This window comes from Panthera pardus, unplaced genomic scaffold (assembly GCF_024362965.1).
Source record: "Panthera pardus isolate Hobbes unplaced genomic scaffold, ASM2436296v1 HiC_scaffold_13, whole genome shotgun sequence".
NCBI lineage: Eukaryota > Metazoa > Chordata > Mammalia > Carnivora > Felidae > Panthera > Panthera pardus.
In genome coordinates, this window is record NW_026526688.1 from 190,538,085 (window position 1) to 190,564,785 (window position 26,701).

Genomic DNA, 26,701 nt, shown 5'->3' on the forward strand with positions numbered 1-26,701 from the left:
ATAACAAGAATCTGGATTGCACAAATTATGGTTCCTGGTTTCAAATCTAGGTTCTGCCACTTACTGATTCCATGCTTTTGGTTAATTCTTTAAGCTCTTTCAGCCTCAGTATTCTCATCTGTAAAATGGGGATAATAATACAACTCATTGAGGATCATGTTGACAATTAAATGAGATAATGTTGATAAAGTGTGCATATAAAAGATTGAGTATTTCAATTAACAATGCATAGGAATTACAATCATTATTTTCAAATACATAAAACACTGACAAATAATGGATAAATTAAGGTTGTTTTGTAAAATCCCAAGGGGCTTGACATAAAATCAATAGATAATAGTTATGAGATGACACATTCTAGTTTAATGGAAATGGAAACATGAAAATTTTATAACTGTTAAAAAGATGAAATTGACAGCATCAAGAAGAATGAGTTCCCATTTGGGGGAAGCATTCAAGCAGAAGCAATCAGTACCTGGAGACCAAGAGAGTTGCTGTAGAAGCCGTAAGATGGGAACTTTTACAGTGTATTATAGTTTGGAGTATCTATGTCTCTGCAAACTTGCCTTGTGCATTCATTCATTCATTCATTCAACAAATGGGAACTCACAACCTTCTCTGTGCCAAACACCATAGGCCAGGGGCTAGGGAAACAAGGTGTACTAACTCTCAAGGAACTAAGAGGCCAAAAAGGAAAACACACACAAAACAAAACAAAATAAAACCATGCAATGATTCATTCAGTCACTAGAAATGTGAAAAGTTCTAGGAAGGAAGATGGAGAGTTCTAGCACAGGGTGACAGATTGGGTAATCACAACTGTGAGGTCAGGACAGCTTCTCAAATAAATTAGGATTTAACTTAGTCCCAATGCACATGCAGGAATTTAGGTAGGTGAAAGACAGCTGGTTGGGGAAAGAACATTCCAGCAGATGGAATGGGTGGTACAAAGAACTGAGGCATGGAGTAGCTTGGTATTTAAGAAAGGAAGAAGAGGCTTGTTTGGTAAGAATGTTGTTGGAAAGAAGGAAAAAGAATGCAAAATGCAAAGAATGAAAAGCCCAGATTCCACATGGTTTTGGAGGCCAGGTTAATATTGATTTAAATGGCATGTTATAACTCCTTCCAAGAACAAGGTCAAAAAGTTTCAGAATCCTACCTTGGATGGGTGAATTTTGCAGAATAAAAATAAGAGTTTTATTCATACAGCCCATCAGGGTCATGTGTGAACACCCATTCTGTGCAATAATCAGGATTCATGTCCAAATACAGGAGTTGATTTCAATTTCACAGCCCCTCCATTACTCAGTCAGTATTATTTCTTGCTTAAAATTCTGCCATTAGCAAACAAAAGGTATTATGTCTTACAAGGTTCAGTAAAATACCATAATACCAGGAAAAGTGTTACAGGGATACAATAGCAGCTAAAATACAAGAATGCCAGATTATAATGTGAATGTACACACTCATATTGTCCCTACTTATTGAAGGAAATAAAGACTTTTTAAGGAAAAAAACCTGTTACTTCACAAATGTGCCCTACTTAATGATTCAAGTTTGAAGATAGTCCAGAGCTTACAATTTCACAGGGGAGAGGAAGCAGAGTAAGCAACTGGAAAAAGCAACACTCAGAGTCAACCACCTCCAAGAAGATAACAGATTCCCATGGTTGTCAGGATTCAGAAGGGAGCTAACCCTTCCTTAAGTCAGAGTAAGAGAAACCAACAAGTAACAGTAGATTGTAAAATGATTGCTTGGTTGACACATCTCTGTGATAAATTGCATCAATAGTCCTAATTCCCTGCTTCTCCCTAATTCTATATCCTTTGCCATATATTTTTGTAGTGTCATCCACTGTAGATGAGGGTACCCCTACTTCCTAATTTGGGGCTCAAACATATGATTTTCTTTGGCCCACAGAATAAGATGGCTTTGAAAAGTCTTGTATGCTTCCACTTGCTCTTTTGAACCTCTGCCATTGCCACTGTCAAGAACAAACTGGGGCTGGCTTGACGATCCTAGCAGGAGGATGGAGCACAGCCACCTGCAAGCCAAGCCCAGCCAAGATCAGTCAACCCTCAGTCAACTCACAGACTTTGAGAAATAATAAATAGGTGTTTGGGGATGAATTGCTACACACAATATCCAACTGATACAGGAGTATGGCCCTCTCCTCTCCCTATGATAGACTGTGCTCCTCCATTAATATCTGTATACTCCAAGAAGGAGGAGTCATCTGGAAATTAATGTTACTTTGTCTGCAGTGTTCAAGGCTCCCATTCGACCCAATACCATGAACTTTGTTCACACCAACTTGCATGAAAACAGCAAAGAGCCATCTGGTGTCAGTGAACTAGCAGGTCATCAAACCAGTGCTGAGTCTTAGAGAGACTGGCAGAGCCATGACTCAAATTTCCAGAGTTCGAAGTGGTGGAACTCACCATTCTGTCCAGGGTGCTTTTGGAAATATGTGTCATAGGGGCCACATGTTTGCACCAACCAAAACTTGGTGCCTTTGGCACCACAGAATGAACACAACACAGAAGCAATATGCCATCACTCTGCCCTGGCTGCCTCAGCCTTACTAGTGCTGGTCATGTCTAAAAGTCTTCGTATTGAGGAAGTTCCTGAACTTTCTTTGGTGGTTGAAGGCTATAAAAAGACCAAAGAAGAATGATATCAAAAAGGTCTATGCCTCTCAGAGAATGAGAGCTGGCAAGGGCAAAATGAGCAACTGTCATTGTATCCAGCACAGGGACCCCTGCATCATCTATAATGAAGAAACATTAAGGCCTTCAGAAATGTCCGTGGAATTACTTTACTTAATAGAAGCACATAGAACATTTTGAAACTTACTCCTGGTGGGCATGTGGGGCCTTTCTGCATTTGGATTGAAATGCTTGCTTTCTGCAAGCTAGACACTCTGTATGGCACTAGGGGTAAGCATGCCTCCCTCAGGAGTGACTACAATCTTCCCATGCACAAGATGCTTAATACAGACCTTAGCAGAATCTTGAAGAGCCCAGAGATCCCAAGAGCCCTCCAAGTACCACATAAGAAGATTCAGTGCAGAGTTCTGAAGAAGTATTCACTGAAAAACCTGAGAATCATATTGAAGCTACACCCATGTGAAAAGACCATGCACCAGAACACCATTCTTCACTGGGCCAAGAATCACAAATTCCAGATGGATAAGGCAGGAGCAGTATTAGAAGCCAAATCAGATAAAAGGGTTCCAGGCCAGAAGCTTGTGGTAGGGAAGAAAGGAAAGAAGGCTGCCAGTGTTAAGAAGCAGAAGAGGAGGAGGAGTTACAATGGCAGTGTAGTAAGGGGACCCCGGGCTTGCCTCGTCCCTCAAACATAGCTAGATCAACATCAAATCATTTGGAACACCTAACAAATCGATCTGAGGATGAAGAGAACGATCCTCACAATTAGAGAAGAGAAGGTGGCAGGTGCGGAGATGTAAAATGGGGGAGAGAAAAGCTGTGGTGTTGCAGTGAAGAGGGAGCCCTTTTCACAGAGAGAAGACAGAGAAAAAGAGAGGGGGAGAGAGCAGTGCATGGGGTTCATGCAAGAAATACACTTCCCCCAAACCACTGACTGGGGAATCAACAGGAACTGACTATTGCAAGTTTTTACAAACAATGGAACTCAAATTCTGAGGTTTTAGAAGTTAGCACCATTTGCTGGAGTCAAACCAGGTGGGCAGCAGTGCTCCTAGGGAGACAGGCAAACACTGGACAGAGTGGACAGAGGACAGTGTGGTGTAGAGATCCCCTGGGTCGCACTAGGAGAGAATGTTCCCTTTCCTGGAGTACATTTGGAAGAGGGTATACTGCCTCTCCAAGGACAAAGGACTGAGTGGGCACCAGTGAGCAGCCATTCATCCGCAAGGGACAGAAATGCACATGGAGGACAGATAACCTGATCACAGCTTTTTGCTGTGCTTCACCATAAACTCCAGGTGCCCACGCAGCTGTGCAACTGCTTCACTGGGAAAAAGCCAGCACCAGACACAGCACAGACCTCCTCCTCTGGAGAAGGGAATCTGGTCTGTGCCTTGCTGATCCTTTACGATTTAGAGTGTTGAATCCCAGCCACAGGCCAGAGATAAAACACAGGAGAACTGTGGCACTGGGCATTCATTGGCCCCAGGCACAGACAGGTTGAGGGCAGGGATCTGATGGAAGCCTAGGACACAAAAAGGGAGGTTGTTCCCTTTTCTGTGAGGGCTTCCGGAACAGCAGTGGGCATGAGCTCCCCTAAACAGGGATAAGAGAGTGGCGTGACACCATCTTCCCCTGACAGCCAGCATGTTTGGAACACCTACATTCAATGAACAACATAGCACCCTCAGTGGAGGGTGGAGCCGCTTACACCAAACCTCGCCATGCTGGGCCCTGTAGGGACATCTTTTCTAAAGCAGGTCTGACTGTGAGCCAGCATGGCAGGTCTCTCCCCCAGAGAACAAGCACAGACCCCCTGTATGCACCAAGTCTACTGATCATAGAGTGCTCCAAAGTGTCAGCTTTAGTTCTGGTGGAAATAGGACTAGGCTTTCTTTGTTTGTTTGTTTGTTGTTGTTGTTGTTGTTGTCATTGTTGTTTTCTTTCTTTCTGTTTCTTTGGAATGAGGCTTATACTTTTTTGTTTATTTGCTTATCTGGGGATTTTTTTTCCTTTTCCTTTTCTCTCTCTTTGGATCAGCACTTTTTTATATTTAATCAGGCTTATTTAAAAAACAAATTAAAGCACACCTAGTTAAAGGTCCAAACACTCTCCACTACAAGCAAGGAGGTACTCTGCACACGACTTACCTGGGGCAAAGAGCAGCCAAATCATAACAGTAGAGTGTACACAGCATATATCTTAACCATTTCCTGAAGCACCAGGCTTTGTAAAGTGTATAACCCTTTCTCACTATAGCATTACTCTCAGGATCAGGAAACATAACAAGACTTCATAACACACAAAACACAGAAACCTAGACAAAATGACAAGATGAAATAATTCTCCCCAAAAGAAAGATCAAGAAGAAATCACAGCCAGGGATTTACTCAAAAAAGATATAAGCAATATATCTGAACAAGAATTTAGAGGAACAGTTATAAGAATACTAGCTGGGCTTGAAAGAAGCATAGGAGACACCAGAGAAACCCTTGCTACAGAGATAAAAGACCTAAAAAATAGGTTGAAGTTAAAAAAAATGCTATACCTGAGATACAAAACTGACTGATTGTAATCACAATGAGGATGGAAGAAGCCAAGGAATGAATAAGTGATATAAAAGATAAAGTTATGGAAAATATTGAAGCTGGAAAGAAAAGGGAAAGAAAACTATTAGATCAAGACTATAGACCCAGGGAATTAAGTGATTCCATAAAGCACAATATTATCTGTATCACAGGAGTCCCAGAAGAAGAGTAGGGGAAGGTGCAGAGGGTTTATTTGAAAAATCATAGCTGAGAACTTCTATAATCTGAGAAAGGAAACAGGCATTCAAGTCCAAGAGGCACAGAGACCCCCCCCCCTCAAAATCAACCAAAACAGGTCAACACCAAGACATGTCATAGTAAAACTTGCAAAAAATCAAAGAAAAAGAGAATTTTGAAAGCAGCTAGGAACAAAAGGTCCTTAACCTTGTAAGGATAGACATATTAGGTTAGCAGCAGACCTGTCCAGGGAGTTGGCAGGTCAGAAGTGAGTGGCATGATACATTCAATGAAATAAATGGAGAAAATACTCAGCTAAGAATACTTTTAATATTTTTAATGTTTTTCTTTATTTTTAAGAGAGAGAAAGAGAAAGTATGAGCAGAGGAGGGGCAGAGAGAGAGGGAGACACAGAATCCTACACAGGCTCCAGGCTCTGAGCTGTCAGCACAGATCCTGATGTGGGGCTCCAACTGAAGAACTGTGAGATCATGACCTGAGCCAAAGTCTGACACTTAACCATTTGAACCACCCAGGTGCCCCACAGCCAAGAATAGTTTATCCAGCAAGGCTATCATTCAGAATAGAAGGAGAGATAGAGTTTCCAAAACAATCAAAAACTAAAGGAGTTTGTAAACACTAGACCAGCTCTGCAATAAATATTAAAGTGGACACTTTGATCAGGAAAGAGAGACCAAAACCAACAAAGACTAGAAAGGAATGGAGACAATCTACAAGCACAGCAACTTTATAGGTAATACGATGGCACCAAATTCATACTGATCAATAATTACTCTGAATGTAAATAGACCAAATACTCCAATCAAAAGACATAAGGTATCATAATGCATAAAAAAACAAGATCCATTGATATGCTGCTTATAAAAGATTCACATGAGACCCAAAGACACTTCCAGATGAACGTGACGAGATGGAGAACAATTTATCATGTCAATGGACATCACAAAAAACACAAAAAACAAAAAAAAAACTGAGTAACCATACTTATATCAGACAAACTAAATTTTAAACCAAAGATTGTAATAAGAGATGAAGGGCACTATAACATAATAAAGGGGTCTATCCAGCAAGAAGATATAATAATTGTAAATATTTATGTGCCAAACTTGGAAGCACCCAAATATACAAATAAATTAACAAAGAAACTCATTGATAGTAATAGAATAATACTAGGGGACTTTAACACCCACTTACAACAATGGACAGATCATCTAAGCAGAAGATAAGCAAGGAAACAATGGCTTTGAGTGATACACCGGACCAGATGGAGTTAACATATATTCAGAGCATTTAATTCTAAAGCAGCAGACTACACATTCTTTTAAAGTACACGTGGAACCTTCTCCAGAATAGATCATACACTGGGTCACAAATCAGGCCTTAACCAGGACAAAAAGATTGAGATAATATCATGCATATTTTCAGACTACAATGCTATGAAACTTGAAGTCAAACACAAAAACAAACAAACAAACAAACAAAACTGGACAGACCACAAATACATGGAGATTAAAGAACATCCTACTAACTGTGATGGGCTAACCAGTAAATTAAATAAGAAATTAAAATAATAAATGTAAGCAAATGAAAATGAAAACATGACAATCCAAAACCTTTGGGATGGAGCAAAGGAGGGCAAAAGAAGGAAGTATACAGCAAAAAGGCCTATATCAAGAAGCAAGAAAGGTCTCAAATACACACCCTAACCTTAAACCTAAAGGAGCTGGAAAAAGAACAGTAAATAAACCTAAAACCAGAAGAAAATGGGAAATAAAAATGAGAGCAGATACAAATGATATAGAAATTTTAAAAAATAGTAGATCAACAAAACTAGGAGCTTGTTCTTTATAAGAATTGACAAAATTGATAAGCCCCTAGTCGTAGTTATTAAAAAGAAAGAGAAAGGACTCAAATAAGTAAGATCATGAATGAAAGAGAAGAGATTATAACAAACACCATGGAAATACAATTATAATAGAATATTATCAGCAATTATATACCAATAAATTGGGCAATCTAGAAGTGGATAAATTCCAAGAAAGATTAGAAACTACCAAAACTGAAAGAGGAAGAAACAGAAAATTTGAACAGACCCATAACCAGTAAAGAAATTGAATCAGTAATCAAAAATCTCCCAACAAATAAGAGTCTAGGGCCAGATGGCTTCCCAGGGGAATTCTACCAGACATTTAAAGCAGAATTAATACCCATTCTTCTGAAATTGTTCCAACAAATAGAAATGGAAGGAAAGCTGCCAAATTCATCCTGTGAGGCCAGCATTACCTTGATTCCAAAACCAAAGACTCCACTAAGAAGGAGAGTTATAGATGAATATCCCTGATGAATCTGGATGCAAAAAAATCTGCACAAGATACTAGCAAATCAAATCTAACAGTACTTAAAACAATTATTAACCATGATCAACTGGAATTTATTCCTGGGCTACAGGGTTGGTTCAATATTCCCAAATCAATCACCATAATACACCACCTTAATAAAAGAAAGGATAAGAATCATATGATTCTTTCAATTGATACAGAAAAGGCATTTGACAAGATACAGCATCCATTCTTGATAAAAACCTTCAACAAAGTAGGAATAGATGGAACCATACCTCAGTATCATAAAGGCCATAAATAAAAGACCCACAGCTAATATCATCCTCAATAAGGAAACACTGAGAACATTTCCCCCTAAGATCAGGAATATGACAATGGTGTCCACTCTCACCATTACTATTTAACATAGTAATGGAAGTCGTAGCCTCAGCAATCAGAAAACAAAAAGAAATAAAAAGCATCCAAATTGGCAAGAAGTAAATCAAACTTTCACTCTTTGCAGATAACATGATAATCTATGTGGAAAACCCAAAAGACTACACCAAAAAATTGCTAGAACTAACATACGAATTTATCAAAGTTCAGGATATGAAATCAATGTAAGGAAACCTGTTGCATTTCTATACACCAATAATGAAACAGCAGAAAAGAAATCAGGGAATTGATCCCATTTACAACTGCACCAAAAACCATAAGATACCTAGGAATAAACGTAACGAAAGAGGTAAAAGATCTGTGCTCTGAAAACTGCAGAACACTTATGAAAGAAATTAAAGAAGACACAAAGAAATGGAAAAATAGTCCATGCTCATGGATTAGAAGAGCAAATATTGTTAAAATGTCTATACTACCCAAAGCAATCTACACATTCAATGCAATCTCTATCAAAATAACACCAGCATTCTTCACAGAGCCAGAACAAACAATCCCAAAATTTGCATGAAATTAGAAAAGACCCTAAAAGTGATTTTGAAAAAGATAAACAAAGAGGGAGGCATCACAATTCCAGACTTCAAACTGTATTGCAAAGCTTTAGTCACAGGACAGTATGGTACTGACACAAAAATAGACACTTAGATCAATGGAACAAAATAGAGACCCCAGAAATGAACCCACAACTATATGGCCAATTAATATTTGACAAAGCAGGAAAGAATATCCAATGGAAAAAAGACAGTATCTTCAACAAATGGTGCTGGGGAAACTGGACGGTGGCATGCAAAACAATGAAACTGGACAACTTTCTTACCTATACACAACAATAAATTCAAAATAATGAAAGACCTACATGTGAGACAGGAAACCATTAAAATCCCCAAGGGAGAACACAGGCAGCAATCCCTCTGACCTCGGCTGCAGCATCTTCTTATTAGACATGTCACTGGAGGCAAGGGAAACAAAAGCAAAAATGAACTATTGGGACTTCATCAAGACAAAAACCTTCTGCACAGTGAAGGAAACAATCAACAAAACTAGAAGGCAGCCTACAGAATGGAATAAAATATTTGCAAATGATATACCAGATAAAGGGCTAGTACCCAAAATCTATAAATAACTTATCAAACTCAACACCCAAAAAATAAATAATCCAGTTAAGAAATGGGCACAAGACATGAACAGACATTTCTCCAAAGACGACATACAAAAGGCTACATGAAAAATGGCTACATGAAAAAGATACATGAAAAAAATTCTCAATGGCACTCATGATCAGGGAAACACAAATCGAAATCACAGTGAGGGGTCCCCTGAGTGGCTCAGTCACTTGAATGTCCAACTATTGATTTTGGCTCAGGGCATGATCCCATGGCCACGGGATTCTCTCTCCCCTCTACCCTGCCTCTCCCCTCTGCTTGCTCACTTGCTCTTGATCTCTCTCTCTCTAAAAAATAAAACAAACAAACAAAACAAAACAAAACCACAATGAGATACCATGTCATACCTGTCAGAATGGCTAAAATTAACAACTCAGGAAATAAGAGATGTTACCAAGGATGCAGAGAAAAAGGAACCCTCTCATACTGTTGGTAGGAATGCAAACTGGTGCAGCCATTCTGGAAAACAATATGGAGGCTCTATAAAAGTTAAAAATAGAACTACCATATGACCTAGGAATTGCACTACTAAGTATTAATTGAAAGGATACAAAAATACTGATTTCAATGGACACATGAACCCCAATGTTAATAGCAGCACTATCAACAATAGCCAAGTTATGGAAAGAACCCAAATGTTCTTTGACTGGTTAATGGATAAAGAAGATATGGCATGCACACACACACACACGCACACACACACACACACACACACACACACAATGGAATATTACTTGGTGATCAAAAAGAATGAAATCTTGTCATTTGCAACAATGTGGATGGAACTAAAGTGTATTATGCTAAGTGAAATAAATCAATCAGAGAAAGACAAATATCATGTGATTTCACTCATATGTGGAATTTAAGAAACAAAACAGATGAATATAGGGGAAGGGAAGGAAAAATAAAAACAGAGAGGGAGACAAATGATAAGAAACTCTTAACTAGAGAGAACAAACTAAGGATTGCTGTAGGGACGTGGGTACGGAATGGGCTAAATGGGTGATAGGCATTAAAAAGGGCACTTGTGGGATAAGCACTGGGTGTTATATGTGATTAATCACTAAATTCTACTCTTAAAACCAATACTACACTATAGGTTATAACTTGAATAAATTTTTGGAAAAAATTTAAAAAAAAAGGAAAAAGAAACCTTTGGCAGGAAAAAAGCCTGCAGCTACCAAGAAACCAGAAGCATAGAGGAAGCCTGCAGAAAAGAAACCCACCATGGGAGAGGGGACAAGATGGCAGAACAGCATGGAAGTTTGTTTTGCATCTCTCATCCATGAAATACAGCCAGATCAACACTAAACCATCCTGCACACCTAGAAAACTGTTTGAGGATTAACACAACAATCTGCACAATCCGACCACAGAACTCAGCAGGTTCATGGCATGGAGAGGTGAACTGGGGGAGACAGAAGCTGCGGAGGGAGGGCAGGGAGCTGTTTTTGCTTGTGGAGAGAGAACAGAGATGAGGGGAGAGTATGGGAAAAGCACCCAAAAGCAGCCGGAGAGAAAGTGGAAAAAGTGGAAACAGCCACAAGGACTGAACAAAACAGGGCGAAAGGAGAGGGTTTAAATTCCATTAAGACTCTATAAACAGGGGAGTGCAGAGTCTAAAACTCCACAGCTTGACACCTGGTGGAGCTCTGGTGGGAACGGTGAATCCCCAGAAGCAGAGAGTGAAGTCCTTGGGGTCCTTGGGCCACACAGGCAGAGGTGGTTCCCCTGCTGGAAGGACATTTGGTAGAGGCTGTGTGGCCATCCCACAGGCAAAGGTCACAGCAGACCCCAGAGAACAACCACATTTGCCAGTTCTGGAACAAAGACGTTAAGGGTGAAGCCTGGCACCAGATGTATGTTGTGGTTTTCCATAATCCCTGAAAGGCTGCTGCTACGCGATTGCATCACCTTTTTCTGGGGCAGGCTGGCACCCAGCCACAGTCTCTGGGAATTAGCAGCAGCACAGTCCTGCAAATGTTCCTGGGTGAGGCTGGCACCTGGCCATTGCTTGGTGAGACCCTCCCCCAAAGGTCTGAGTGGGTCAAAGACGCAGTTTCTCAGAAGTGAGGGGTTGGGAAACACATCCGCATCCAAGATAAAATTCAGGAGGGAGGTGCTGCCTGGCAATCTGATAGCTTGGTCATGGACAGGATACAAGTAGGGAGTGGATGGAAGCCAGAGACAAAGGATGGGTGCATGATTGCTGATAGGGAAGAACAGAGTTCCCATACTAGAGACTGGGTAGCTGGGTGGTGCCATTTTCACCCCTCCCACACATGCGCATACTCACTTACAAGTACCACAACAATCCACCCCAGTAAATTAAGCAGCGCCATCTAGTGGATAATGGACATTACACTAGGCCCCACCCAACTGGAACAACCTCGCTCTTCAGGAACACCACAAGTCTCTCTGCCTGCTTAGTTTACGGACTATAAAGTGCTTCATACTTTGACTGCTAGGGGAAAACAAGGTAATTTCAGTTGTATCTCAGTCTGTTCACTGGTCCATTTATTCAATTTTTTTCTTTTTTGTTTCTTTTCTTTTTCTTGAATACAGAAAGAGAAAAAATTATTTTTATTTTCAATTATTATTAAAAACATTTTTCTTTAATTTTTTCTAATATATTTTTACTTCTTTGTAAATTTTTCAAATTATATTTTGCTTCCATCATTTAATTTTATTCTATTTCATTGCATACATTTTTTCAAATTTTCAAATGTTTTCCTTTTTTTTCCTTTTCTTCTTTTTCTTTTTTTTTTTTTTTTGTCTTTTCTTATCTTTCTCTTTTTTCTCTAATCTAGTAAGCCCCTTTCAACAACCAGACCAAAACACACCTAGGATCTACCATCATTTGATTTTTGTGTGTGTGTTGTTTTAAAATTTTTAATTTTAATTTTTTTAACTTATTAATTTCTTTCTTCCTTCAAAATGATGAAAGGAAGGAATTCACCCCGAAAGAAAGAGCAGGAAGAAATGACAGCCAGGGACTTAATCAACACAGATACAAGCAAGATGTCTGAACCAGAATTTAGAATCACAATAATAAGAATACTAACTAGTCTTGAAAACAGATTAGAATCCCTTTCTGTGGAGATAAAAGAAGTAAAAGTTAGGATGAAATTTAAAAAATGCTATAACAGACCTGCAATCTTCAATGTTGCCATGGCGGGAAGGATGGATGAGGCAGAGCAGCAAAGCAGCGCTATAGAGGACAAACTTATGGAGAATAATGAAGCAGAAAAAAAGGAGGACTAAGACAAAAGAGCCCAATTTAAGAATTGGAGAACTAAGTGACTCATTAAAAAGGAACAATATCAGAATCATAGGGATCCCAGAAGATGAAGAGAGAGAAAAAGGGGTAGAAGGTTTATGAGAACAAATCATAGCAGAAAACTTTCCTAACCTGGGGAAAGACATAGACATCAAAATCCAGGAAGCACAGAGGACTCCTATTAGATTCAACAAAAACCAACAATCAGCAAGGCCTATCATAGTCAAATTCACAAAATACTCAGGCAAGAAAAGAATCATGAAAGCAGCAAGGGAAGATAACGTCCTTAACATACAGGGGAAGACAGATCGGGTTTGCAGCAGACCTATCCACAGAAATTTGGCAAGCCAAAATGGAGTGGCAGGATATATTCAATGTGCTGAATCAGAAAAATATGTACCCAAGAATTGCTTATCTAGCAAAGCTGGAGAGAGAAAAAGCTTCCCAGACAAACAAAAAGGAGTTAATTGACTACTAAACCAGCCCTGCAAGAAATTGTAAGGGGGCTCTCTGGGGGGAGAAAAGGCAAAAAGAGAGAGAGAGAGGCAGACCAAAAGCAACAACGACTAGAAAAGACCAGAGAACACCACCAGAAACTCAAACTCTACAGGCAACATAATGACAATAAATTTGTATCTTTCAGTACTCATTCTAAACATCAATGAACTAAGGGCTCTAATAAAAAGACATAGGATAACAGAATGGATAAGAAAATAAGATCCATCTATATGCTGTTTACAAAAGATCCACTTTAGACCTAAACGACACCTTCAGACTGAAAGTAAAGGGATGGAGAACCATCTATCATGTCAATGGTCGACAAAAGAAAGCTGGAGTAGCTGTACTTAAATCAGACAATCTAGACTTTAAAATAAAGACTGTAATAAGAGATGAAGAAGGGTATTATATCATAATTAAGGGGCTATCCACCAAGACCTAACAATTATAAACATTTATGCACCAAATGTGAAAGAACCCAAATGTATGAATCAGGTAATCACAAACATAAAAAAACTCATTGATAATAATACCATAATAGTAGGGGACTTCAACACCCCACTTACAACAATAGACAGATTATCTAAACAGAAAATCAACAAGGAAACAATGGCTTTGAATGACACACTGGACCAGATAGACTTAACAGATATATTCAGAACATTTCATCCTAAAGCAGCAGAACATACATTCTTCTCCAGTACACATGGAACGTTCTTCAGTATAGACGATATACTGGGACATAAATTAGCCCTAAGTAAATACAAAAAGATGGAGATCATACTGTGCATAATTTCAGACCACAACGCTATGAAACTCGAAATCAACCACAAGAAAAAATTTGGAAAGGTAACAAATACTTGGAGACTGAATAACATCCTACTAAAGAATGAATGGGCTAACCAAGAAGTTAAAGAGGAAATTAAAAAGTATATGGAAGTCAATGAAAATGATAATACCATAGCCCAAAACCGCTGGGGCACAGCAAAGGCAGTCATAAGAGGAAAGTATATAGCAATCCAGGCCTTCCTAAAGAAGGAAGAAATATCTCAGATACACAACCTAACCTTATGCCTTATGGAGCTGGAAAAAGAACAGCAAATAAAACCCCAAACCAGCAGAAGACAGGAAATAACAAAGAATAGACCTGAAATTAATGCTATCGAAACCAAAAAAAAAAAAAAAAAAAGTAGAACAGATCAATGAAACCAGAAGCTGGTTCTTTGAAAGAATTAACAAAATTGATAAACCACTAGCCACTTTGATAAAAAAGAAAAAGGAAAGTCCCCCCAAAAATAAAATCAAGAATGAAAGAGGAGAGATCACAACCAACACAGCAGAAATGAAAATAATAATAAGAGAATATTATGAGCAATTATATGCCAATAAAATGGGCAATCTGGAAGAAATGGACAAATTCCTAGAAACATACACTATCAAAACTGAAACAGGAAGAAAGAGAAAATTTGAACAGACCCATAACCAGGAAAGAAATCAAATTAGCAATCAAAAATCTGCCAAAAAACAAGAGTCCAGGGCCAGATGGCTTTCCAGGGGAATTCTACCAAATGTTTAAGGAAGACTAAGCACCTATTCTCTTGAAGGTGTTCCAAAAAATAGATATGGAAGGAAAACTTCCAAACTTTTTCTATGAAGCCAGCATTACCTTGATTCCAAAAACAGACAGAGACCCCACAAAAAAGGAGAACTATAGACCAATTTCCCTGATGAACATGGATGCAAAAATCCTTAACAAGATATTAGCCAACCAGCTCCAACAATACATTAAAAAAGTTATTCACCACGACCAAGTGGGATTTACACTTGGAATGCAGGGCTGGTTCAATATCTGTGATTCATCACATCAATAAAAGAAAGAACAAGAACCATATGATCCTCTTAATAGATGCAGAGAAAGCATTTTTTTTCAATATATGAAATTTATTGTCAAATTGGTTTCCATACAACACCCAGTGCTCATCCCAAAAGGTGCCCTCCTCAATACCCATCACCCACCCTCCCCTCCCTCCCACCCCTCATCAACCCTCAGTTTGTTCTCAGTTTTTAACAGTCTCTTATGCTTTGGCTCTCTCCCACTCTAACCTTTTTTTTTTCCTTCCCCTCCCCCATGGGATTCTGTTAAGTTTCTCAGGATCCACATAAGAGTGAAAACATATGGCATCTGTCTTTCTCTGTATGGCTTATTTCACTTAGCATCACACTCTCCAGTTCCATCCACGTTGCTACAAAGGGCCATATTTCGTTCTTTCTCATTGCCGTGTAGTACTCCATTGTGTATATAAACCACAATTTCTTTATCCATTCATCAGTTGATGGACATTTAGGCTCTTTCCATAATTTGGCTATTGTTGAGAGTGCTGCTATAAACATTGGGGTACAAGTGCCCCTATGCATCAGTACTCCTGTATCCCTTGGGTAAATTCCTAGCAGTGCTATTGCTGGGTCATAGGGTAGGTCTATTTTTAATTTTCTGAGGAACCTCCACACTGCTTTCCAGGGTGGCTGCACCAATTTGCATTCCCACCAACAGTGCAAGAGGGTTCCCGTTTCTCCACATCCTCTCCAGCATCTATAGTCTCCTGATTTGTTCATTTTGGCCACTCTGACTGGCATGAGGTGATATCTGAGTGTGGTTTTGATTTGTATTTCCCTGATAAGGAGCGAGGCTGAGCATCTTTTCATGTGCCTGTTGGCCATCCAGATGTCTTCTTTAGAGAAGTGTCTATTCATGTTTTCTGCCCATTTCTTCACTGGGTTATTTGTTTTTCGGGTGTGGAGTTTGGTGAGCTCTTTATAGATTTTGGATACTAGCCCTTTGTCCGATATGTCATTTGTAAATATCTTTTCCCATTCCGTTGGTTGCCTTTTAGTTTTGTTGGTTGTTTCCTTTGCTGTGCAGAAGATTTTTATCTTCATAAGGTCCCAGTAATTCATTTTTGCTTTTAATTCCCTTGCCTTTGGGGATGTGTCGAGTAAGACAATGCTACGGCTGAGGTCAGAGAGGTCTTTTCCTGCTTTTTCCTCTAGGGTTTTGATGGTTTCCTGTCTCACATTCAGGTCCTTTATCCATTTTGAGTTTATATTTGTGAATGGTGTGAGAAACTGGTCTAGTTTCAACCTTCTGCATGTTGCTGTCCAGTTCTCCCAGCACCATTTGTTAAAGAGACTGTCTTTTTTCCATTGGATGTTCTTTCCTGCTTTGTCAAAGATTAGTTGGCCATACTAACTTCGTGGGTCTAGTTCTGGGGTTTCTATTCTATTCCATTGGTCTATGTGTCTGTTTTTGTGCCAATACCATGCTGTCTTGATGATGACAGCTTTGTAGTAGAGGCTAAAGTCTGGGATGGTGATGCCTCCTGCTTTGGTCTTCTTCTTCAAAATTACTTTGGCTATTCGGGGCCTTCTGTGGTTCCATATGAATTTTAGAATTGCTTGTTCTAGTTTCCAGAAGAATGCTGGTGCAATTTTGATTGGGATTGCATTGAATGTGTAGATAGCTTTGGGTAGTATTGACATTTTGACAATATTTATTCTTCCAATCCATGAGCAGGGAATGTCTTTCCATTTCTTTATATCTTCTTCAATTACCTTCATAAGCTTTCTATAGGTTTCAGCATACAGATCTTTTACATCTTTGGTTAGATTTATTCCTAGGTATTTTATGCTTCTTGGTGCAACTATGAATGGGATCAGTTTCTTTATTTGTCTTTCTGTTGCTTCATTGTTAGTGTATAAGAATGCAACTGATTTCTGTACATTGATTTTGTATCCTTCAACTCTGCTGAATTCATGTATCAGTTCTAGCAGACTTTTGGTGGAGTCTGTCAGATTTTTCATGTATAGTATCATGTCATCTGCAAAAAGTGAAAGCTTGACTTCATCTTTGCCAATTTGGATGCCTTTGATTTCCTTTTGTTGTCTGATTGCTAATGCTAGAACTTCCAACGCTATGTTAAACAACAGCGGTGAGAGTGGGCATCCCTGTCGTGTTCCTGATCTCAGGGAAAAAGCTCTCAGTTTTTCCCCATTGAGGATGATGTTAGCTGTGGGCTTTTCATAAATGGCCTTTATGATCTTTAAGTATGTTCCTTCTATCCCGACTTTCTCAAGGGTTTTTATTAAGAAAGGGTGCTGGATTTTGTCAAAGGCCTTTTCTGCATCGATTGACAGGATCATATGGTTCTTCTCTTTTTTTTTTTTGTTAATGTGATGTATCACGTTGATTGATTTGCGAATGTTGAACCAGCCCTGCATCCTAGGAATGAATCCCACTTGATCATGGTGAATAATTCTTTTTATATGCCGTTGAATTCGATTTGCTAGTACCTTATTGAGAATTTTTGCATCCATATTCATCAGGGATATTGGCCTGTAGTTCTCTTTTTTTTACTGGGTCTCTGTCTGGTTTAGGAATCAAAGTAATACTGGCTTCATAGAATGAGTCTGGAAGTTTTCCTTCCCTTTCTATTTCTTGGAATAGTTTGAGAAGGATAGGTATTATCTCTGCTTTAAACGTCTGGTAGAACTCCCCTGGGAAGCCATCTGGTCCTGGACTCTTATTGTTGGGAGATTTTTGATAACCGATTCAATTTCTTCACTGGTTATGGGTCTGTTCAAGCTTTCTATTTCCTCCTGATTCAGTTTTGGAAGAGTGTGGGTGTTTAGGAATTTGTCCATTTCTTCCAGGTTGTCCAATTTGATGGCTTATAATTTTTCATAGTACTCCCTGATAATTGTTTGTATCTCTGAGGGATTGGTTGTAATAATTCCATTTTCATTCATGATTTTATCTATTTGGGTCATCTCCCTTTTCTTTTTGAGAAGCCTGGCTAGAGGTTTGTCAATTTTGTTTATTTTTTCAAAAAACCAACTCTTGGTTTCGTTGATCTGCTCTACAGTTTTTTTAGATTCTATATTGTTTATTTCTGCTCTGATCTTTATTATTTCTCTTCTTCTGCTGGGTTTAGGCTGCCTTTGCTGTTCTGCTTCTATTTCCTCTAGGTGTGCTGTTAGATTTTGTATTTGGGATTTTTCTTGTTTCTTGAGATAGGCCTGGATTGCGATGTATTTTCCTCTCAGGACTGCCTTCGCTGCGTCCCAAAGCGTTTGGATTGTTGTATTTTCATTTTCGTTTGTTTCCATATATTTTTTAATTTCTTCTCTAATTGCCTGGTTGACCCACTCATTCTTTAGTAGGGTGTTCAGCAGTAGGTTCTAAACCTCCATGCTTTTGGAGGTTTTCCAGACTTTTTCCTGTGGTTGATTTCAAGCTTCATAGCATTGTGGTCTGAAAGTATGCATGGTATAATTTCAATTCTTGTATACTTATGAAGGGCTGTTTTGTGACCCAGGATATGATCTATCTTGGAGAATGTTCCATGTGCACTCGAGAAGAAAGTATATTCTGTTGCTTTGGGATGCAGAGTTCTAAATATATCTGTCAAGTCCATCTGATCCAATGTATCATTCAGGGCCCTTGTTTCTTTATTGACCATGTGTCTAGATGATCTATCCATTTCTGTAAGTGGAGTGTTAAAGTCCCCTGCAATGACCACATTCTTATCAATAAGGTTGCTTATGTTTATGAGTAATTGTTTTATATACTTGGGGGCTCCGGTATTCGGCGCATAGACATTTATAATAGTTAGCTCTTCCTGGTGGATAGACCCTGTGATTATTATATAATGCCCTTCTTCATCTCTTGTTACAGTCTTTAATTTAAAGTCTAGTTTGTCTGATATAAGTATGGCTACTCCAGCTTTCTTTCGGCTTCCAGTAGCATGATAAATAGCTCTCCATCCCCTCACTCTCAATCTAAAGGTGTCCTCAGATCTAAAATGAGTCTCTTGTAGACAGCAAAGAGATGGGTTTTGTTTTTTTATCCAACCTGATACCCTATGTCTTTTGGTTGGCGCATTTAATCCATTTACATTCAGTGTTATTATAGAAAGATACGGGTTTAGAGTCATGGTGATGTCTGTATGATTTATGCTTGTAGTGATGTCTCTGGTACTTTGTCTCACAGGATCCCCCTTAGGATCTCTTGTAGGGCTGGTTTAGCGGTGACAAATTCCTTCAGTTTTTGTTTGTTTGGGAAGACCTTTATCTCTCCTTCTATTCTAAATGACAGACTTGCTGGATAAAGGATTCTCGGCTGCATATTTTTTCTGTTCAGCACATTGAAGATCTCGTGCCAATCCTTTCTGGCCTGCCAAGTTTCAAAAGAGATCAGTCACGAGTCTTATAGGTCTCCCTTTATATGTGAGGGCACGTTTATCCCTTGCTGCTTTCAGAATTTTCTCTTTATCCTTGTATTTTGCCAGTTTCACTATGATATGTCGTGCAGAAGATCGATTCAAGTTACGTCTGAAGGGAGTGCTCTGTGCCTCTTGGATTTCAATGCCTTTTTCCTTCCCCAATTCAGGGAAGTTCTCAGCTATTATTTCTTCAAGTACCCCTCAGCACCTTTCCCTCTCTCTTCCTCCTCTGGGATACCAATTATACGTATATTATTTCTTTTCAGTGTATCACTTAGTTCTCTAATTTTCCCCTCATACTCCTGGATTTTTTTATCTCTCTTTCTCTCAGCTTCCTCTTTTTCCATAACTTTATCTTCTAGTTCACCTATTCTCTCCTCTGCCTCTTCAATCTGAGCCGTCGTCGTTTCCATTTTGTTTTGCATTTCGTTTAAAGCGTTTTTCAGCTCCTCCTGACTGTTCCTTAATCCCTTGATCTCTGTAGCAAGAGATTCTCTGCTGTCCTCTATACTGTTTTCAAGCCCAGCGATTAATTTTATGACTATTATTCTAAATTCACTTTCTGTTATATTATTTAAATCCTTTTTGATCAGTTCATTAACTGTTGTTATTTCCTGGAGATTCTTCTGAGGGGAATTCTTCCATTTGGTCAGTTTGGATAGTCCCTGGAGTGGTGCGGACCTGCAGGGCACTTCCCCTGTGCTGTGGTGTATAATTGGAGTTGGTGGGCAGAGCCGCAGTCTGACCTGATGTCTGCCCCCAGCCCACCGCTGGGGCCACAGTCAGACTGGTGTGTGCCTCCTCTTCCCCTCTCCTAGGGGCGGGATTCACTGTGGGGTGGCGTTGCCCGTCTGGGCTACTTGCACACTGCCAGGCTTGTGGTGCTGGGGATCTGGCGTATTAGCTGGGGTGGGTAGGCAAGGTGCACGGGGGCAGGAGGGGCAGGCTTAGCTCGCTTCTCCTTAGGTGATCCACTTGAGGAGGGGCCCTGTGGCAGCGGGAGGGAGTCAGATCCGCTGCCGGAGGTTTGGCTCCGCAGAAGCACAGAGTTGGGTGTTTGCGTGGAGCAAGCAAGTTCCCTGGCAGGAACTGGTTCCCTTTGGGATTTTGGCTGGCGGATGGGCAAGGGAGATGGCGCTGGCGAGCGCCTTTGTTCCCCAACAAACTGAGCTCTGTTGTCCTGGGGCTCAGCAACTCTCCCTCCCTTTGTCCTCCAGCCTTCCCACTTTCTGAGCAGAGCTGTTAACTTATGACCTCCCAGATGATAAGTCGCGCTTGCTGTCGGAACACACTCCGTTCGGCCCCTCCACTTTTGCCAGCCAGACTTAGGGGCTCTGCTTGGCCAGCGGGCCGCCCCTCTGCCCCGGCTCCCTCCCACCAGTCCGTGGAGCGCGCACCGCCTAGCCGCCCTTCCTACCCTTTTCCGTGGGCCTCTCCTCTGCGCTTGGTTCCGGAGACTCCGTCCTGCTAATCCTCTGGTGGTTTTCTGGGTTAGTTAGGCAGGTGTAGGTGGAATCTAAGTGATCAGCAGGACCTGCGGTGAGCCCAGCATCCTCCTATGCCGCCATCTTCCTATTCTCCCTCACAGAGAAAGCATTTGACAAAATACAACATCCTTTCTTGATAAAAACCCTCAAGAAAGTAGGGGTAGAAGGAGCATACCTCAAGATCACGAAAGCCATGTATGTAAAACCCAATGCTAATAGCATCCTCAATGGGGAAATACTGAGAGGTTTCCCTCTAAGGTCAGGAACAAGACAAGGATGTCCACTCTTGCCACTGTTATTCAACATAGTACTGGAAGTCAGTCTCAGCAATCAGACAAAACAAAGAAATAAATGTCATCCAAATCAGCCAGGAAGAGGTCAAACTTTCACTCTTCGCAGATGACATGATACTCTATATGGAACACCAAAAAACTGCTAGAACTGATCCATTACTTCAGCAAAGTCACAGGATATAAAGTCAATGCACAGAATATGGTTTCATTCCTATACACCAATAATGAAGCAACAGAAAGAGAAATCAAGGAATCAGTCCCATTTACAATTGTCCCCAAAACCATAAAATAGCTAGGAATAAATCTAACCAAAGAGGAAAAAAATCTATACACTGAAAACTATAGAAATCTCATGAAAGAAATTGAAGAAGACACACACACAAAAAAAAATGGAAAAATATTCCATGCTCCTGGATAGGAAGAATAAATATTGTTAAAATGTCAATACTACCCAAAGCAATCTACATATTCAATACAATATCTATCAAAATAACACCAGCATTCTTCACAGAGCTAGAACAAATAATCCTAAAATTTGTATGGAACCAGTAAAGACCTCGAATAGCCACAGAAATATTGAGAAAAACAAAAACAAAAACAAAACAAAGCTGGAGATATCACAATCCCAGACTTCAAGCTGTACTACAAAGCTGTAATCATCAAGACAGTGTGGTACTGGCACAAAAACAGACACTCGGATCAATGGAATAGAATAGAGAACCCAGAAATGGGCCCACAAACATATGGTCAACTAATCTTTGACAAAGCAGGAAAGAATATCCAATGGAATAAAGACTATCTCTTCAGCAAGTGGTTCTGGGAAAACCAGACAGCGACATGTAGAAGAATGAACCCAGACCACTTTCTTACACCATACACAAAAAGTCAAAACGGATGAAAGACCTAAATGTAAGACAGGAAACCATCAAAATCCTCAAGGAGAAAGCAGGCAAAAACCTCTTTGACCTCGGCCACAGCAACTTCTTACTCAACACGTCTCCAGAGGCAAGGGAAACAAAAGCAAAAATGAACTACTGGGACCTCATCAGTATAAAAAGCTTCTGCGCAGCGAAGGAAACAATCAGCAAAACTAAAAGGCAACCAACGGAATGCGAGAAGATATTCACAAATGACATATCCAATAAAGGGTTAATATCCAAAATCTATAAAGAACTTATCAAACTCAACACCCAAAAGACAAATTATCCAGTGAAGAAATGGGCAAAAGACATGAATAGACACTTCTTCAACCGACACATGAAAAAATGTTCAACATCACTCATCATCAGGGAAATACAAATCAAAACCACAGTGAGATACCACCTCACACCTGTCAGAATGGCTAACATTAACAACTCAGGCAACAACAGGTGATGGCGAGGATGCAGAGAAAGAGGATCTCTTTTGCCTTGTTGGTGGGAATGCAAACTGGTGCAGCCACTCTGGAAAACAATATGGAGGTTCCTCAAAAAATTAAAAATAGAACTACCCTAAGACCCAGCAATTGCACTACTAGGTATTTATCCAAGGGACACAGGTATATGCTGTTTCGAAGGGGCATATGCACCCCCATGTTTATAGCACCACTATCGACAATAGCCAAAGACATTTGGAAAGAGCCCAAATGTCCATCGATCGATGATTGGATAAAGAAGATGTGGTGTATATATATATATATATATATATATATATATATATATATATATATACACACACACACACACACACACACACACACACACACACACACACACAAAATGGAGTATTACTCGGCAATCAAAAAGTATGAAATCTTGCCATTTGCAACTATGTGGATAAAACTAGAGGGTATTATGCTAAGCTAAATTAGAGAAAGATAAATTATCATATGACTTCACTCATATGAGGACTTTAAGATACAAAATAGATGAAGACAAGGGAAGGGAAACAAAAATAATATAAAAACAGGGAGGGGGAAAAACATAAGAAACTCTTAAATACGGAGAACAAACAGAGGGTTGCTGGTGGGTTTGGGGGGGGGGGGGCTAAATGGGTAAGGAGTATTAATGAATCTACTCCTGAAATCACTGTTGCACTATATGCTAACTAACTTGTATGTAAATTTTTTACAAAAAAGCTTCCAATATCAGTCAAGAAAAATGCTCTAACTTTACATGTCTCATTACAATCAGTGATACTTTATTATCTATTATTTCATTTGTAGGTGGAGACATTAAGGCTCAGATGAGTTGTGACATGGTCAAAGTTGCCTGGAAAAGAAACAGATTTAGCCATGAAAAAGAAAAGAAAAAAATAGAAGCCCACCACGGAACTAAACAAGCCTGCTGCATAAAAACTTAAATTTGTGTATTCCATAAAAGTCCAATCATTTTGGACTGCTAATTTTGAATAAAGACCCGATCGAAGGTAATGGGGGGGAAAGACAATGTCTGACTGCAATAGTCCCCCCTTCAAAGTATTTTGCTCATAATAAAATCAGAGGTACAATAAGACCCACCAATAACACAAAATAAAACAGGAGCCAGGAAATTAAAGAGATGAGAGGAGAAAGATAGAGGAGAGGAGCAGACTTCTGAAGCTTTCTCAGGGGCCAAAAATCCTAGCCATTAAGATAAAGAAAAGAAAAATGTAGAAAAGAGATCAGAACCCACAGATATTTACAATGGCCTGAAGAGCATTCACCTGAAGTGTGGGTGCAATGGAAAAATTACAGACCTTGAAATGAGAACTTGGGTTCTCAATTGCTATGTAAATGTTCTGGGCCCTTTATTCTCACTAGTCCAAATAAGAAAATAATGCTCTCTTTTTCAGAGAGTAGATATGAGGATTATACAACACTATAGTATTGTATATAATAGTACAATAGAAGAGTAGCACTTGGCAGATAATCAGTAAATGATGGATACCAATATTGGTAATATACTAAGTTAAGTGTTAGCTTAAGTTTCTGGTCTCCATACTCTATCTTTTTCTCAAGACCTGGTTGCTTTCTGTCCTAGTACACATCACTGGTTCCCAGATCCTTTCATTTGCTCCTTATCTGGTGAACCAATACCCCAATCTGCCCCTTATCATCCTGCCTCTGACAACAATAGAAAGGATGACAACATAAATATAACTGCAAAATGAATTAACGGTTAAAATTTATGGAGATACTTACTCGGCATGATACTAATAAGCCTTTTATTTATATTATATCTTTTTATCCATGTATTGGCCCCACTGTTTTCTCATCATCTCCATTTTACAGATGGGAACACTAAGAAACAGAGACACCAATTACATTACCTTTTCCAAGATGATTTCCATTAAGCGGTGGTGAAAGGATTTAAATTCAGGGCTTTATGATGCCAAATATCACCCTTTCCACGGCTATACCACTGCACCTCCCAGACTCTAAGAACTCGTCCGTGCCTTGACAGATTCATGACTAGATAACCCACGCTTCTGGGTCAACAATTTCTGTGTTCAGGTGTGACAGATGGGTAGGGGCGAGTGCTCTTGACTCCTAAACAGAGAGTCCAGTGAGAATTTCCACCCTGCGAACAGGGACTGGCAGGAAGACCCTATACTCTTTCTCAGAAAGGACAGTGTAGAACAATTTCCAACCTTCCATTGGACTCTTCAACCCCCCTGGAGCCAGGCTTGCACAGGGGACCCTGCAGAAATTATCTATTTTCCATGGACATCTATTTCCTGCTCTCGGGCACTTCTACCCTCTCTTCAATTACTCAGATGGCAGTGTAGCAACTCAATCAGTGTGTTCCAGGAGGTCACACTTTGGGAAGAATCTTACAATGAATTACAATATCATTTTAGATCCCTAATCGCCCAATCAATAATTTAGGGAACAAAGGAAACATTTTCTGGGAAAGCATTAGCTTGAAACTGAAGAGCAGCTTCTCATCCCTTGGAAATGACACAATTTTAACAAGGGTGGAGTAGAGAGAGCCTGACCACTGCCTTTCATACACTCTTACTTGGTCTCCTTTCCTTCTCGCTCTTTTTCTCACTCCTTTTTCTCTCCTTACTCCTCTCCTCTCTCCTGTCTCCTCTCTCATGTCCTCTCTTGTTCTGTCTTCCCTGGCTACTGCTATTGCTGTTCCACATTTTTTCCTCATCCTTCTGAATACTATCCTTGCTGGTGCAGGAACTAATTAGTACTGTAACAAATCTGCAGCTATGAAGTATTCATTTTTCTTGGAAACAGATCAAAACCATTACCCACAATGTTGTTTAAATTCATTTTGAAGTATTAGTTGCACTTAAAATTAAAGATTCACCTTAAAGAAATGGCTATAATTCAAATGAAAATTTTATTTTTTCCAGTGTGCTTAGCTGACTAAAAATATTTCATTAAAAAATGTCAAAATAGGGGCGCCTGAGTGGCTCAGTTGGTTAAGTGTCCAGCTTCCGCTCAGGTCATGATCTCACGGTCCATGAGTTTGAGCCTTGCATGGGGCTCTGTGCTGACAGCTCAGAGCCTGGAGCCTGCTTCGGATTCTGTGTCTCCCTCTCGCTCTGCCCCTCCCCTGCTCATACTCTGTCTCTCTGTCTCTCTCTCAAAAATAAATAAACATTAAAAATAATAATAAAAAAAATTTTAAATGTCAAAATAGATAAGATTCTAAGAGTTCAAAAGCTGTTTTTGAGAACTCACATGGTGGTAAATAATATATCCAACTTGTTGAAACCTTTGAATGATTTCCAAGAAACTACTTCAAATGCATTTTTCTCTCTCTTTCTCTAGTTGCTACTGATTGCTGGAGCACTAAAAAAAAATCCATTTGGTTTGCGAACAAGCAATACTTCAAAGAAAAGTAAACTGACAAAGACTTTTGCCCCAGAAATCCTCAATCTCGGCTGAATTTGAGTACAAAGTCACAGCCTAAGAACCCAAGTGCCCCACACTTCTCCAGCCACCTCAATGATGATTCACCAAAGCAACGCAAAATTGTAACAGAAAGTAAGCTTGTAAAAGACAGCCAGTATTGGCATGATCCCTGAAGAAAAGAGAGAACAGAGAACTAGCAATTACTAAAGGATAGATAATTGACTTCTTTTTTCCTGAAGAAAAATAAGAAATTTGGATAGATCAGTGATATCAGCTGTAAAAGTATCCCCACATCCCAGCTGTCAACCTGGCAGACACCTATAAATCCCTCTAAAGCCTGCGGATCAGGAGATTAGACTTGTCACATAAGAAAATCCCTATTTGGAACCCTAGGTCTAGGTGATCTTCAAAATCTTTTTCAGATGTAAAAAAGTCATTAAAACTAGATTATTTTCTCAGGTTTCCATGGCAAAGGTAATGGTGGAAACCCAGTATCCTGATTTCTAGATCAATTCACATTAATTGATATTGCCTCTTCAGGTCCTACTCCCATCCACTCTACCCAAATTCTCTGGTCAGTTCTCAGTCCATTTCCCAGGCAGTGATCTCCAACTCCAGTTGCATCAAAATCACCTAGATGCC

General features: G+C 39.7%; 1 pseudogene; it reads left to right on the forward strand.

Moving 5' to 3' along the window:
• Positions 1-2,124: 2,124 nt before the first annotated feature.
• Positions 2,125-26,092, forward strand: LOC109269551 (60S ribosomal protein L4-like; annotated as a pseudogene).
• The last annotated feature ends 609 nt before the right edge of the window (positions 26,093-26,701 follow it).